The sequence below is a fragment of the Schistocerca nitens genome, chromosome 3, assembly GCF_023898315.1.
Source record: "Schistocerca nitens isolate TAMUIC-IGC-003100 chromosome 3, iqSchNite1.1, whole genome shotgun sequence".
Lineage (NCBI taxonomy): Eukaryota > Metazoa > Arthropoda > Insecta > Orthoptera > Acrididae > Schistocerca > Schistocerca nitens.
Window position 1 is genome coordinate 919,825,716 of NC_064616.1, and position 15,394 is coordinate 919,841,109.

Consider the following 15,394-nt stretch of genomic DNA (forward strand, 5'->3'; position numbering starts at 1 on the left):
CGACACTATCTACTAGGCCATTTACATATATTGTGAAAATTAATGGTCCCATAACACTCCCCTGTGGCACGCCAGAGGTTACTTTAACGTCTGTAGACGTCTTTCCATTGAGAACAACATGCTGTGTTCTGTTTGCTAAAAGCTCTTCAATCCAGCCACACAGCTGGTCTGATATTCCGTAGGCTCTTACTTTGTTTATCAGCCGACAGTGCGGAACTGTATCGAACGCCTTCCGGAAGTCAAGGAAAATGGCTTCTACCTTGGAGCCTGTATCTAATATTTTCTGTGTCTCATGAACAAATAAAGCGAGTTGGGTCTCACACGATCGCTGTTTCCGGAATCCATGTCGATTCCTACAGATTAGATTCTGGGTTTCCAGAAATGACATGATACGCGAGCAAAAAACAAGTTCTAAAATTCTACAACAGATCGATGTCAGAGATATAGGCCTATAGTTTTGCGCATCTGCTCGACGACCCTTCTTGAAACCTGGGACCACCTGTGCTCTTTTCCAATCATTTGGAACCTTCCGTTCTTCTAGAGACTTGCGGTACACGGCTGTTAGAAGGAGGGCAAGTTCTTTCGCGTACTCTGTGTAGAATCGAACTACGGAAGTACTCTAGTGACAACATGATACAATGTCTATCAGAAATACTCAAAGAAATCTGGACAACACACAGCTTACTAACAGAACGGACATCTGCACTAATACATCCACTACATAAAAAAGGGAAGAAAACAGACCCTAGGAATTATAGGGGGAATCTTCCTCTTGCCAGTGACCTATAAGATCTTGTGTAAGGTGCTTTTAAAAAGAGCAGAAGAAATACTTGACAAACAGGTAGAAGAGTATCAGGCTGGATTTAGGAAGGGAAGGTCATGTGCAGAACAAATATTAAACTTAAAGAACATAATAGAAATGAGGAAAATCTGGAACTTAAAACATGTAATTACTTTTGTGTATTTTAAAAAGCCTATGATTTAATTGACAGCAATACACTGCTTGATATCTTAAAAGAATTAGGACTCGATACTAAAACAACTGAAATAATTAAAGCAACTTCAACAAATACAAAATCGAAAGTAAAATTTAGGGGAGAGCCCTCAAAATCGTTTGAAATAAAGTCAGGTGTTACGACAGGGAGATGGTTTGTCACCTCTGCTTTTCAATTGTGTGTTAGAGAAGATAGTTCGAGAATAGAGGAAGGCCATCAATACTAAAGGGATTCAATTACGAAGAAATCCAATCAAGATCACTGTCGACTGTTTAGCATTCGCAGATGACATGGCATTGATTACAGATTCGCTAGATATTACCCAAGAACAAATAAGAGAACCGCAAAAACAAGCATCCAAAGTAGGACTACAAATATCCTTTGAAAAAGCAAAGTTTATGACAAACATCTGTTATGCTCCTCAAAATATTGCAGTTGACAACAATATAATACACAAAACAGATTCCTTTAGATACTTAGGAGTGTGGATTACATACAACGCAAAAGAAAAGACAGCTATAGAAACTAGAGTGCACAAAATAGAAAGAGTGTTTCATATGACCAAAAACGTTTGTAACAAAAAAATTTTGTCGTGGCAAACGAAATTATGGCCAGACCTGAAGCTCTGTATGCGGCAGAAACACTTAAACTAACAAGAAATGGAGATCTTGAGAAACTAGAGAAGGTCTTAAAAAGAATTTTAAGGAAAATACTGGGAGCTAAAAGAAACGATAATGCTGAATACAGGTTAAGACCAAACAGAGAGCTATACTTAAAAACTGAAAAACTAACTGATGTAACGAGGAAGAGAAAACTACAGTTTTTTGGACATATATTCAGAATGGATAACAAGAGACTAACCAAGCGGATATTCACATTACTCAATAACTACAAATCCTACCCGGCATGGTTCATAGGGACTGAAAAGGATATGTATTACAATAGACACAATAGAAAACAGAACACATGTACGTGTGAGATGCCGCTAAATGTATTTTTGGAAAAGAAGTATTGGCAGACATACGCGATTTAATTAAATTCGTGGCTGGCCGGTGTGGCCGAGCGGTTCTAGGGGCTTCAGTCTGGAACCGCGCGACCGCGATGGTCGCAGGTTCCAATCCTGCCTCGGGAATGGACATCTGTTATGCTCCTCAAAATATTGCAGTTGACAACAATATAATACACAAAACAGATTCCTTTAGATACTTAGGAGTGTGGATTACATACAACGCAAAAGAAAAGACAGCTATAGAAACTAGAGTGCACAAAATAGAAAGAGTGTTTCATATGACCAAAAACGTTTGTAACAAAAAAATTTTGTCGTGGCACACGAAATTATGGCCAGACCTGAAGCTCTGTATGCGGCAGAAACACTTAAACTAACAAGAAATGGAGATCTTGAGAAACTAGAGAAGGTCTTAAAAAGAATTTTAAGGAAAAATTTTAGTTAGGTTTAAGTAGTTCTAAGTTCTAGGGGACTGATGACCTGAAATGTTAAGTGCCATAGTGCTCAGAGCCATTTAAGCCAATTAAATTCGTATATACCTGAAAGGGCGTGAAACCATACACTTCCTGTGCAAAAAGCCTTAAGCTACCTGCAGGACTGCAAATTGCTGAATAGCAGAATCACTCAGTGTATCCTGTTCGTGCAGCAATTTCAGTAGAAAACAGAATACGTCAGGGGCACTGATAATGCGCTACAAGATGATCTATCCCATCTGCTTGTTGAATACGAATAAAACATTAAGGAAGATGACAGAAATAACTAGTTTAGAATCATGAATATGCAAGATGTGTCTGACGAAAAGTAAACTCTGAAACTCTGTAAGATATTATCATACAGACCACTGATCAGTTCAAATTTTATAATAAGAGCTTAAAGGATTAAGGATAAGCTTTCAAAGTATTGTAAAATTTACAAACGATATTGTGTTCGAAAGGAAATATGAAATCAAAAGGTGCTGTTTAATACGAGACGACACTCAAAAGGAACATAACTAATTTTTTTCTGGGCGGCGATTTTTTAGTTTCATGTTTTGCCGCTCGGAGCACATAGAGCGAGCATTCCAGAGTCAGTAATCTGAGTCCCGTCGCTGAAGAAGGTCGTGACTGGTTTCGGCAGCGTCCATAGTGAAAAGTGTTTTGTGTTGTTGTTTTTGTAACGGCTGACATTCGTGAAAAGCTTGCGGCGGTGAAATTCTGCTTTTTACTAGGAAAAAATGGAACAGAAACTCTTGAAATGTTAAAAACGGTGTACAAGGACGACATTGTGGGGTGGTTTTCCAGTTTCAAAAATGGTGAAATGTCAATTGATGACATACACCTTTCTGGTCGTCGAACACTCGTGTAGTTATCAACGATGGACCATTGAAGAATTTGTGGAGCTATCGGGAGTGACTTGGAGTTCTGTGCAGCGAAGTGTGGCAGAAAAATTGGGAATGAAAAGGGTGACTGCCAAATTCGTGCTACGACTGCTGACTACTGAATAAAAACAAGGTCGTATGGAAGCATGCTGTGCTTTGAAAGAAAAGTCTCGAAATGACCCAACATTTCTTTCAAAAATTATCACAGGTGATGAAATATGGTCCTATACAGCACAAATACCAGGCAAGGGGAGAAGCAGAGCATCTTGTCAAGCAAAGTTATTGAGCTGTTAGCCATTCCTTTCTGGACCACTACTAATAAAAGGCTTACATATGTTCTGCTAGTTGTAGACCTTTTTCTTCAAATTCAGTGAGACTGTTAGGGTTACGAGAGCGACTAACAGAATTCTAATGCAGTAACTGATGAGAAACTAGCATATTTCCTGGAAGTTGTAAAACTAAGTGCACCACCATCAGGTAATAGGTTTCTGTTGATTTCTAAGATGCTGGGGACTTCACAGTGCAGTGTACAAGTATCAAACATCTCAGGACCTCTGTGTGTTTTCTAGTAACTTACCTCACAGAAAGCAATATGCGAGAGCTGAAAACACTGTTCAGGTCACATTGCAGCCACAAGCGCAATACTGTACTATGTCAGAAAGTGTAACGAATAGAATAACAAGCTGTTTTATGGGTTCAGATCATTAGTGGTGATGTTCAATAAGAAGCAGCTAATCAGGTCTCTGAGTCAGTGGAGTTACTGGCTAGGAAGGTAATTACAACTCATGATTGAGAGGTGCTAGTAAAAGAGAAGTTGGAATAGGCTAGGGATTGGAAGTGCAAGTATGGCACAGGGCGCAAACCAATTAAATATAGGGAGGGCGAATTTGTCCTTGTAAAACCAAGAAAAGTCAAGGAATATTAGCACAATAAACAAAAAATTTGTCACCCTCACGAATCATTGTGCCAATAACGTGCAGTACCATCTCTGGTCTAGATAATGGTTGCAGTTCAGTGACGAAGAGAGGTATGTAATACCTAGCTGAAGCCCCCCAGTGAGGATTGGACCCTTTAGAGCTATCAAATTACAGGTATGTTGATCGCTGTTTTTCATCCACTGTTCATGATACTCATGGATATCTGCCGTGAGATTAGGATCAGGTCATTTAGTGGGCCAGTCGAGATGTAGGGATCCTGAGTATTTGCATATAGATCTCGCAACACGGCTGTTATCATACTGGAAGTGTCCACAAGACATTACTTATGGAGGTGCAGAATAGAGGAGAACACTTCCTCACGAAAATGTTGAAATAAACATGCTGGTTCATGTCTTCAGTGACCTGACTGACTGGGGCCAAGTCATGGTACTACAAACACTCCCAAAACATCACACATCCACCTCCAGCCTGAACTAAGACCTACACACACTACAGATTATAAGGCTATTGGTACACTCGACGCCTTGAATGCTTTAAAACATGGTTCAAATGGCTCTGAGCACTATGGGACTTAAAATCTGAGGTCATCAGTCCCCTAGAACTTAGAACTACTTAAACCTAACTAACCTAAGGACATCACACACATCCATGCCCGAGGCAGGATTCGAACCTGCGACCGTAATGGTCGCGCGGTTCCAGACTGAATCGCCTAGAACCGCTCGGCCACACCGGCCGGCGTTGAATGCTTTGAAAAGGAGAAAAATCGAGATTAATTACTCTACACCACATGCCTCCAGCCAGCTACTGTCCAGTTTCTGTGTTGTTTACCCCACTGAAGAATTGCAGCAGTACGTGCTGCTATGGGCAATGACCTACTCCGAGGAATCAGACTCCATTTGTTCGTTGCACGGAGTTCCCTTCACTATGTTAGCTTGGATATTGGTTGACATGGATCTTCATTAACTAACAGCTGCAATTTCTGTCAGTTTTGAAACTGAGGGTCATTGACAAGGTGTGACAGTCATCTCTGATCCTTGTTGGTTAGGATTTTTTTGCAACCATCTACATCTACATCTACATTTATACTCCGCAAGCCACCCAACGGTGTGTGGCGGAGGGCACTTTACGTGCCACTGTCATTACCTCCCTTTTCTGTTCCACTCGCGTATGGTTCGCGGGAAGAACGACTGTCTGAAAGCCTCCGTGCGCGCTCGAATCTCTCTAATTTTACGTTCGTGATCTCCTCGGGAGGTATAAGTAGGGGGAAGCAATATATTCGATACCTCATCCAGAAACGCACCCTCTCGAAACCTGGCGAGCAAGGTACACCACGATGCAGAGCGCCTCTCTTGCAGAGTCTGCCACTTGGGTTTATTAAACATCTCCGTAACGCTATCACGGTTACCAAATAACCCTGTGACGAAACGCGCCGCTCTTCTTTGGATCTTCTCTATCTCCGCCGTCAACCCGATCTGGTACGGATCCCACACTGATGAGCAATACTCAAGTATAGGTCGAACGAGTGTTTTGTAAGCCACCTCCTTTGTTGATGGATTACATTTTCTAAAGACTCTCCCAATGAATCTCAACCTGGTACCCGCCTTACCAACAATTAATTTTATATGATCGCTTCAAATCGTTCCGCACGCATACTCCCAGATATTTTACAGAAGTTGTTCTTCCGTCTTACATGACTACGAGTGGTACAAAATTCCTTGTATATAGGTTGGACAGTCTGTGTTGACTCACCAGCAACGGGAAACTTCATTCGTTGCGTGAAGATTTGCAGGTACAAACAAGATGACTCCTTTCTCCCAATCCGTCACGTCTCCATGGCGACCCATTGCAACTCTGATGGTTCCATACAACCGACACACAAGCAAAGATCGCTAGACTGCAATGGCTTAAGTCACCAGCGGAGGCTCACATGACTACCTGATACTATTTCTACACCAGGGCCGACCATGGCGTGCCGAGCTTCACTCGTGCAGCGTGTGCAGGCCGCGGGCCCGGCCTGCCACTTGGCTCTGCTCCGTACTTCACTGAAGTACTCGGTACAGCACGATATTTCATTTAGTATTCCGGTGCGGCAGTGGACACAGCTCTCTGAGTTCGGCAGGATCGTGCTGTCAGCTCTGTTCAACCTTCGCTGTTTGTTCGTGATATGATCGACGTTCACAGGTCCAGTGGCTTTTTGCACAAAAAGAGGCAGTCCTAGAGATCTGCCGTCGGAATTCTTTAAATTAATGGGGACGACAGAAGAGAGAGTTGGTAATTCTCAGTTCACAAAAGCAACAGGTAATGCATATTTGCCATGAAACTAAATTACAGTACTATGCAGAAATAATTTAAAGATTTAGTTGACATTTAAACAGCAGAAACCTACAACAATCGACAGGCGAGGTTCGTTGTTCTGTACATAAAAAAGCACTATGTGCCAGATTTGCAGACCTGGAGCCTGTGAAGAAACTGAAGGTACGAATATTAAAATTTCCAAAGTCGCCACAGTTTTCAGTGGAACTGAACGAAAAGTATGGAGACTCCATATATTACTTCAAAGTACATTAGTTAAGTCTGGGCGCATTCCTGGAACGAATTTTCGATCTAAAACTTGCTATTGTTGAATTTATGAAGGAAAAAGGAGTGCAGGACCGTAAAGTAGACCTCCGGAATGGAATGCAGAATTCACATAATAAATGGACTTGACTGCACGCTGCTCATAGTGCAAGGTAACTTCTGTCTGATTTGATGGTAGTGCATTTAAAAGGAAAATCGGGTTGTAGAAGGGGCACATTATGACAAAGGCAGTTCCTAAGCTCAGTGGCGTTAAAGAAAACTTGAGGTTTGAAGAATTTATTGTGACCCTGAAAGAATTACAAGGATAGTTCTGTAAACACAATGGTGTCCAAAATTAAAGCAACAAACCGCTATTTCCCCGTCATCCACCTAATTAATCATATAATCATACAAACTGTCAACAGATGTCTATACGATCGTGTTCTGCACGGAAGATAGCAACCCATTCTAAGGACAACCACGTCAAAGATGATGTCAGGGCACCTATCAAATGCCGGCCTGGGTGGCCGAGCGGTTCTAGGCGCTACAGTCTGGAACCGCGCGACCGCTACGGTCGTACATTCGAATCCTGCCTCGGGCATGGATGTGTGTGATGTCCTTAGGTTAGTTAGGTTTAAGTAGTTCTAAGTTCTAGGGGACTGATGACCTTAGAAGTTAAGTCCCATAGTGCTGAGAGCCACCTATCAAATCAGGTAGTGTTTGCCGGGAAGCCCCACATCCGTAATCGTTGTGTGCCCAGTCACAGACGGTGCAGTATTGCGCAGACAAGACACCTGCCAGACTCTCTGCGATGGAGGGCCGTAGGAAGACTGGAAGCAGGACAGTCGCAGACTGATGTGACCCCATGGCTTAATGTGAATCGTTCTGTTGTGTCTAGGACGCGGCGACATTTTATAGAGACATAAACCGTACCTCGAAGACCAGTTCAGCACCCACCACATGTGATATCAGAATGAGAGGACCGTTACTTCGCTTTAAGGGCAAGAGAAGAACTGCACGACAACTGCACGGCAACTGGCATCTGGCCTCGCAGCATCCACTGGACGTGTTGTATCGAGGCAAACTGTGTACAGAAGGCTTCGGCAGAGTGGCCTTTGTTGTCGTAGATATGCTATATGTGTACCTCTAACAGGTCTTCACAAAAGGGAACTCAAGAGTGGAGTCGGCTACATGCCAAACGGACGGTCGAACAGTGGGCCAATGTTATTTTCACAGATGGGTCCTGATTTGGTCTGGAGAGTGATTCTCGATGGATTCGCATCTGGAGGGAATTTGGAACACGATTTCGGGATCCAAACACTGGGAAGAGACCGGTATCGAGGAAAATCCCTTATGGTGTGGGTTGGGATTACTTTGAGCAGCCAAACTCTTGTTCATGAAATTGTATGGATGAATTGGCAAGTTTTAACTGTTTTAGGTATCGTTAGGAGATCTTGGGACCTCATGTGCGGTTTCTGAGTGGTTGTTGGGGATAGTGCTCGACCATTTACAGCACAGGTGATTGATGTTTTCTTAGAAACAGAGAATATATGGCACGCATGGTGTGGTCTGCTCGCTCTCTCGATTTGAATCCCATAGAGCATGTCTGGGTTGCACTACTGAGACGGGTTGCATCAAGTCAGCATCCACCAACCACTCTCCAAGACTTGCGAGCAGCTCTGCAGCAAGAATGGGCGTTATTGCCTCACGGTGAGATGGACAGCATTAGTCAAAGCATTCCCCGTCGTTGTCAAGCCTGTACTGCTGCCAGATGTGGTCGCATCCCATAGCAAGCATATTAACCAGTTGTTGGTATGACGAAGCAAGCTGTGATCTTTTTACTTCCTCTCTTGTTTTGCCATCTGCCTCCTTAAATTCGCTGTTTCATTTTTGACTAATTACCATTAACATACGTGAGTGTAATCTGCATTTTCATAAAAGAGAAAGGTTAGTCCTCAGTTTTAAAGTATATGGCACCAGATCTATTTTTGTGCTTAGTTTTGTGTATGTCATCAGTTTCCTAATTTATTTTGCCTATTCCATGTTAATATATTTTGTTATAAGGTGAATTCACTGACTGTTGACTTAAATTCTATTGTTGACTTATAAACAAATATAAATTCTATAATAATTAAAAACATTTGGAAGACGAACCACTGGCATTCTTTAAGTATTTATTTGGCTGTATTCGAAAATATATTAGCAAAGCCAGCCCTTCATTAATGACAAAGTAATTACCAGGTTTATCAAATGTATTGTTTGTATAACTAAATCTGTTAATTTCATCATTTAAACAAATAATTCGGCTTAACCCCCGTAATAGAAGAAACCGTTAAAAGGAAGGAATTTATCGATATATTCAGTTAGTCATGGACCTTGCCGTTGGTGGGGAGGCTTGCGTGCCTCAGCGATACAGATGGCCGTACCGTAGGTGCAACCACAACGGAGGGGTATCTGTTGAGAGGCCAGACAAACATGTGGTTCCTGAAGAGGGGCAGCAGCCTTTTCAGTAGTTGCAGGGGCAACAGTCTGGATGATTGACTGATCTGGCCTTGTAACATTAACCAAAACGGCCTTGCTGTGCTGGTACTGCGAACGGCTGAAAGCAAGGGGAAACTACAGCCGTAATTTTTCCCGAGGACATGCAGCTCTACTGTATGATTAAATGATGATGGCGTCCTCTTGGGTAAAATATTCCGGAGGTAAAATAGTCCCCCATTCGGATCTCCGGGCGGGGACTACTCAAGAGGACGTCGTTATCAGGAGAAAGAAAACTGGCGTTCTACGGATCGGAGCGTGGAATGTCAGATCACTTCATCGGGCAGGTAGGTTAGAAAATTTGAAAAGGGAAATGGATAGGTTAAAGTTAGATATAGTGGGAATTAGTGAAGTTCGGTGGCAGGAGGAACACGACTTTTGGTCAGGTGAATACAGGGTTATAAATACAAAATCAAATAGGGGTAATGCAGGAGTAGGTTTAATAATGAATAAAAAAATAGGAGTGCGGGTTAGCTACTACAAACAGCATAGTGAACGCATTATTGTGGCCAAGATAGACACAAAGCCCATGCCTACTACAGTAGTACAAGTTTATATGCCAACTAGCTCTGCAGATGATGAAGAAATAGATGAAATGTATGACGAGATAAAAGAAATTATTCAGGTAGTGAAGGGAGACGAAAATTTAATAGTCATGGGCGACTGGAATTCGTCAGTAGGAAAAGGGAGAGAAGGAAACATAGTAGGTGAATATGGATTGGGGGGAAGAAATGAAAGAGGAAGCCGCCTTGTAGAATTTTGCACAGAGCATAACTTAATCGTGGCTAACACTTGGTTCAAGAATCATGAAAGGAGGCTGTATACATGGAAGAAGCCAGGAGATACTGACAGGTTTCAGATAGATTATATAATGGTAAGACAGAGATTTAGGAACCAGGTTTTAAATTGTAAGACATTTCCAGGGGCAGATGTGGATTCTGACCACAATCTATTGGTTATGAACTGCAGATTGAAACTGAAGAAACTGCAAAAAGGTGGGAATTTAAGGAGATGGGACCTGGATAAACTGAAAGAACCAGAGGTTGTAGAGAGTTTCAGGGAGAGCATAAGGGGACAATTGACAGGAATGGGGGAAAGAAATACAGTAGAAGAAGAATGGGTAGCTCTGAGGGATGAAGTGGTGAAGGCAGCAGACGATCAAGTAGGTAAAAAGACGAGGGCTAATAGAAATCCTTGGGTAACAGAAGAAATATTGAATTTAATTGATGAAAGGAGAAAATATAAAAATGCAGTAAATGAAGCAGGCAAAAAGGAATACAAACGTCTCAAAAATGAAATCGACAGGAAGTGCAAAATGGCTAAGCAGGGATGGCTAGAGGACAAATGTAAGGATGTAGAGGCTTGTCTCACTAGGGGTAAGATAGATACTGCCTACAGGAAAATTAAAGAGACCTTTGGAGAGAAGAGAACCACTTGTATGAATATCAAGAGCTCAGATGGAAACCCAGTTCTAAGCAAAGAAGGGAAGGCAGAAAGGTGGAAGGAGTATATAGAGGGTCTATACAAGGGAGATGTACTCGAGGACAATATTATGGAAATGGAAGAGGATGTAGATGAAGACGAAATGGGAGATAAGATACTGCGTGAAGAGTTTGACAGAGCACTGAAAGACCTGAGTCGAAACAAGGCCCCCGGAGTAGACAACATTCCATTGGAACTGCTGACGGCCTTGGGAGAGCCAGTCCTGACAAAACTCTACCATCTAGTGAGCACGATGTATGAGACAGGTGAAATACCCTCAGACTTCAAGAAGAATATAATAATTCCAATCCCAAAGAAAGCAGGTGTTGACAGATGTGAAAATTACCGAACTATCAGTTTAATAAGTCACAGCTGCAAAATACTTACGCGAATTCTTTACAGACGAATGGAAAAACTGGTAGAAGCCGACCTCGGGGAAGATCAGTTTGGATTCCGTAGAAATGTTGGAACACGTGAGGCAATACTGACCCTACGACTTATCTTGGAAGAAAGATTAAGAAAAGGCAAACCTACGTTTCTAGCATTTGTAGACTTAGAGAAAGCTTTTGACAATGTTGACTGGAATACTCTCTTTCAAATTCTGAAGGTGGCAGGGGTAAAATACAGGGAGCGAAAGGCTATTTACAATTTGTACAGAAACCAGATGGCAGTTATAAGAGTCGAGGGGCATGAAAGGGAAGCAGTGGTTGGGAAAGGAGTGAGACAGGGTTGTAGCCTCTCCCCGATGTTATTCAATCTGTATATTGAGCAAGCAGTAAAGGAAACAAAAGAAAAGTTCGGAGTAGGTATTAAAATTCATGGAGAAGAAGTAAAAACTTTGAGGTTCGCCGATGACATTGTAATTCTGTCAGAGACAGCAAAGGACTTGGAAGAGCAGTTGAACGGAATGGACAATGTCTTGAAAGGAGGATATAAGATGAACATCAACAAAAGCAAAACGAGGATAATGGAATGCAGCCAAATTAAGTCGGGTGATGCTGAGGGAATTAGATTAGGAAATGAGACACTTAAAGTAGTAAAGGAGTTTTGCTATTTAGGGAGTAAAATAACCGATGATGGTCGAAGTAGAGAGGATATAAAATGCAGACTGGCAATGGCAAGGAAAGCGTTTCTCAAGAAGAGAAATTTGTTAACATCGAGTATAGATTTAGGTGTCAGGAAGTCGTTTCTGAAAGTATTTGTATGGAGTGTAGCCATGTATGGAAGTGAGACATGGACGATAACTAGTTTGGACAAGAAGAGAATAGAAGCTTTCGAAATGTGGTGCTACAGAAGAATGCTGAAGATAAGGTGGGTAGATCACGTAACTAATGAGGAGGTATTGAATAGGATTGGGGAGAAGAGAAGTTTGTGGCACAACTTGACTAAAAGAAGGGATCGGTTGGTAGGACATGTTTTGAGGCATCAAGGGATCACAAATTTAGCATTGGAGGGCAGCGTGGAGGGTAAAAATCGTAGAGGGAGACCAAGAGATCAATACACTAAGCAGATTCAGAAGGATGTAGGTTGCAGTAGGTACCGGGAGATGAAGAAGCTTGCACAGGATAGAGTAGCATGGAGAGCTGCATCAAACCAGTCTCAGGACTGAAGACCACAACAACAACAACATTCAGTTAGTTTAATGAGTTATGTCTTAATTGTAATTTCTGTAACTTAAACATCGAACAATGTATAGTTTCAGCACATATTATTGTGATGATATATAAAGGCCTAATTTTTGGTCCTTAGTCAGTCTGTCAGTCCACGGCTGACTATCAGACGAGGAACCTGTATTGGTTAGGTCAACAACATTGCATCAACTTCACTGTGAAATAAGTGAAACACCAATAGGCCATGCGTTAAAACAATGACAGTGTCTGTGCAATTTATTCGAAAGACTGTGAACTGCGTGGTTAGGGTTTAACCGCTCTTAGATAAACAACAGTAAACTATTGTAGCGGTATGTTGATGTTTGCTGCAAACTATTAATGAGGCTTATCGAAGGTTAACCAATAGTGGACAGGCCATATTAACTGTGTAATATTGGGGGGTTGTGGACTGTGAAAGTAAAGAACTGTGAAACGCAAATGTGCACCTGTCGGCTACATCACTTACAACAGTCAGTGTTGAACGTCCACCCCCCCCCCCGTCCCCTCTCCCCCATTTTTAAGCCAGTATAACAACGCAGGATTATCAACGAAGATGGTAACGTAGGCGAATGTCACAGTTGGAACGTGTGTGCAAATCCTTCAAGTTGAAAAAAAAAAAATCGAAGAACATTTTTGTCTACAGTTATGCATGTTGCAGTTGTTCACGTTCTGCGTCCTTTACATTGTTTCTGGTTTGCTATCACCTATTTATACTGTTTTGTGGGAAAATAAATGCAACTTTGCAAAATTTCCGTTTGTTACTTTAATTTTGGACACTATTGTATTTTGAGTACACTGCCAATCTTACACCTGTTTCCGAATTGTTTTCGGGACCGTTGGCCATTTCAGTTGAAAGCACCGCTGTACATGTGCAGACTAACTGACTGACATACATGGTAATTCCAGTTTTAATGACAAAACATTTTACGCTGAAAAGTCGAGGACATCTACATTGCTGTCCTCAGGTAGAGTTTCTAAGTTTCCATAATGAGGTTGCAAAAGTGCTACAATGTTCCCGTCGGCATATCTGTGTGAAATACCTTTTCTCGAGTGTGAAACTAAATAAGTGAGGATCAAGTGGCAACTTGAGCGCGAAACTGTGAAATGGTCTGCCCCATATGCCCGTTTGCTGACAGTTTGTACCAGATAATCATTATATTGTATTGTCAGCGTGCCGAAAATAATTAAATAATACTGAAAATTTGTTTTGTTTGTGATCTATGGTGTCGAAAAATGTGAAAAACAAAACCAAGTAGTATGCAGGGCGAATGCACTGCCTTTTAAACGTGGTGCAGTTTCCCCTCTTCCCCCTCCTCGCGCTCTGATGGCGTGACGTGGCAGTGTGGGAAATATGCCAGCCAGGCTGAGCGCTTTGGCACTCACGCCTGTGCACGGCCCGCGAGCCCAAATCTTGGCCACCCCTGGTCTACACTGTCTGCAGCACTCCAAGCTACCAGTGTGCTACTTTAAGAGGGTGGCCAATCTTTTGTCTATTGCGATTATATAGAGAAATAAAGAAACATTTTTAGTTATACCACTTTTCTTTCATTTTGCTAGCAGCTGTTGTGCAAATGCTTATGGACTGTGCCAGTTCTGTATCAGCTATGACCATTTGCCAGCCGCTCAACAGCGGCAGCAATATGGCGTGGTCCACCTGACATCAGTGTAGTTTGACGTAAGCTATAGCTAATTGTTAGCCACCTGCCTCCGCTCCAGTCCAGCGTGACATACATTTTCTGTGTGACCTTCTCCATATTCCCTTCACACTCGCTAAACATTAACTCTGTGTCAAGAAAACTGTTCTTGTCAGCTTAATATCTGATACATGTTACACTGTATGTCATTTAGGACATCAACAGTAGGTTTCACCGGCCTCATGGTAGCGGTAGCTTGCAGCATCCAGGCGCTACAGTTGTGCAACCTTATGCATATCTCCTGTTCCCACAAACCTCCTCATGAATCAGTCTGTCTCTTAGTGAAAACCATATCAAAACCTCTACAGCAGTTCATGAGATTACCCATCACATACAGGGAGAAAAACGCAGAGGGAAACGTATATGTATGTATGATTACAAGGATTTGAGTCACTCGCTGCTAGATGACAATGGCATTGTTTTCACATTAGCGAGGGACTTCTGTTCACCATAGTTCAGCCAGTATTCATTAAAAATTTATAAATTCTATACATAAACTTACTCTGGAAATCAGTATATCGGCACAGTTGTTGCTGCGATTAGCCTGAACAAATAGGTACGAACCGTGGCTGGGCACTTTATACATGTGCAGATATAAAGATAGAAGATACATAGAATTAACAAAAGGCCGATAATATTCATCAACAGCATGTCGTCGACTCCTGTAATTTGTTTTAATGAATGTAGTTTTACATCTTTTTCCTCCTTGTGCAAATCTCGGATGATCCACATTTACACCGCACAAACAATTGTGGCACATAATCTTTTCATATAATTCTTCACGTCAGTATCAGCTGAAGACATGTGCTTTACATTTGATGTTTTTGTTTAGAATACCCCCAACTACCACAGTAGGTATTATTTTGTCAGAAAGGATACTGCAGGTTTCGTTCTAGAAGTATACAATATCCTATTAACGAGGCTCCTTAAGTTTCTCTACATCTAAAGATTATACTGTTACACCCACAAACTTTTTATATGATTTTTGAGATAGCTTTTTCACAGAGAAACTGAATAGTCGCCTATAAAGTAAACTGCTGCTGAATACTCACCCAAAAGTAAATTATTTTGTAGCTTTTTAAAGGATGCCATATCTCAGGGTCAGATTATGTAGAATAGCTGCTTGAAGTATATATATAATACTGACCATTAAAATTGCTACACCACGAAGATGGCGTG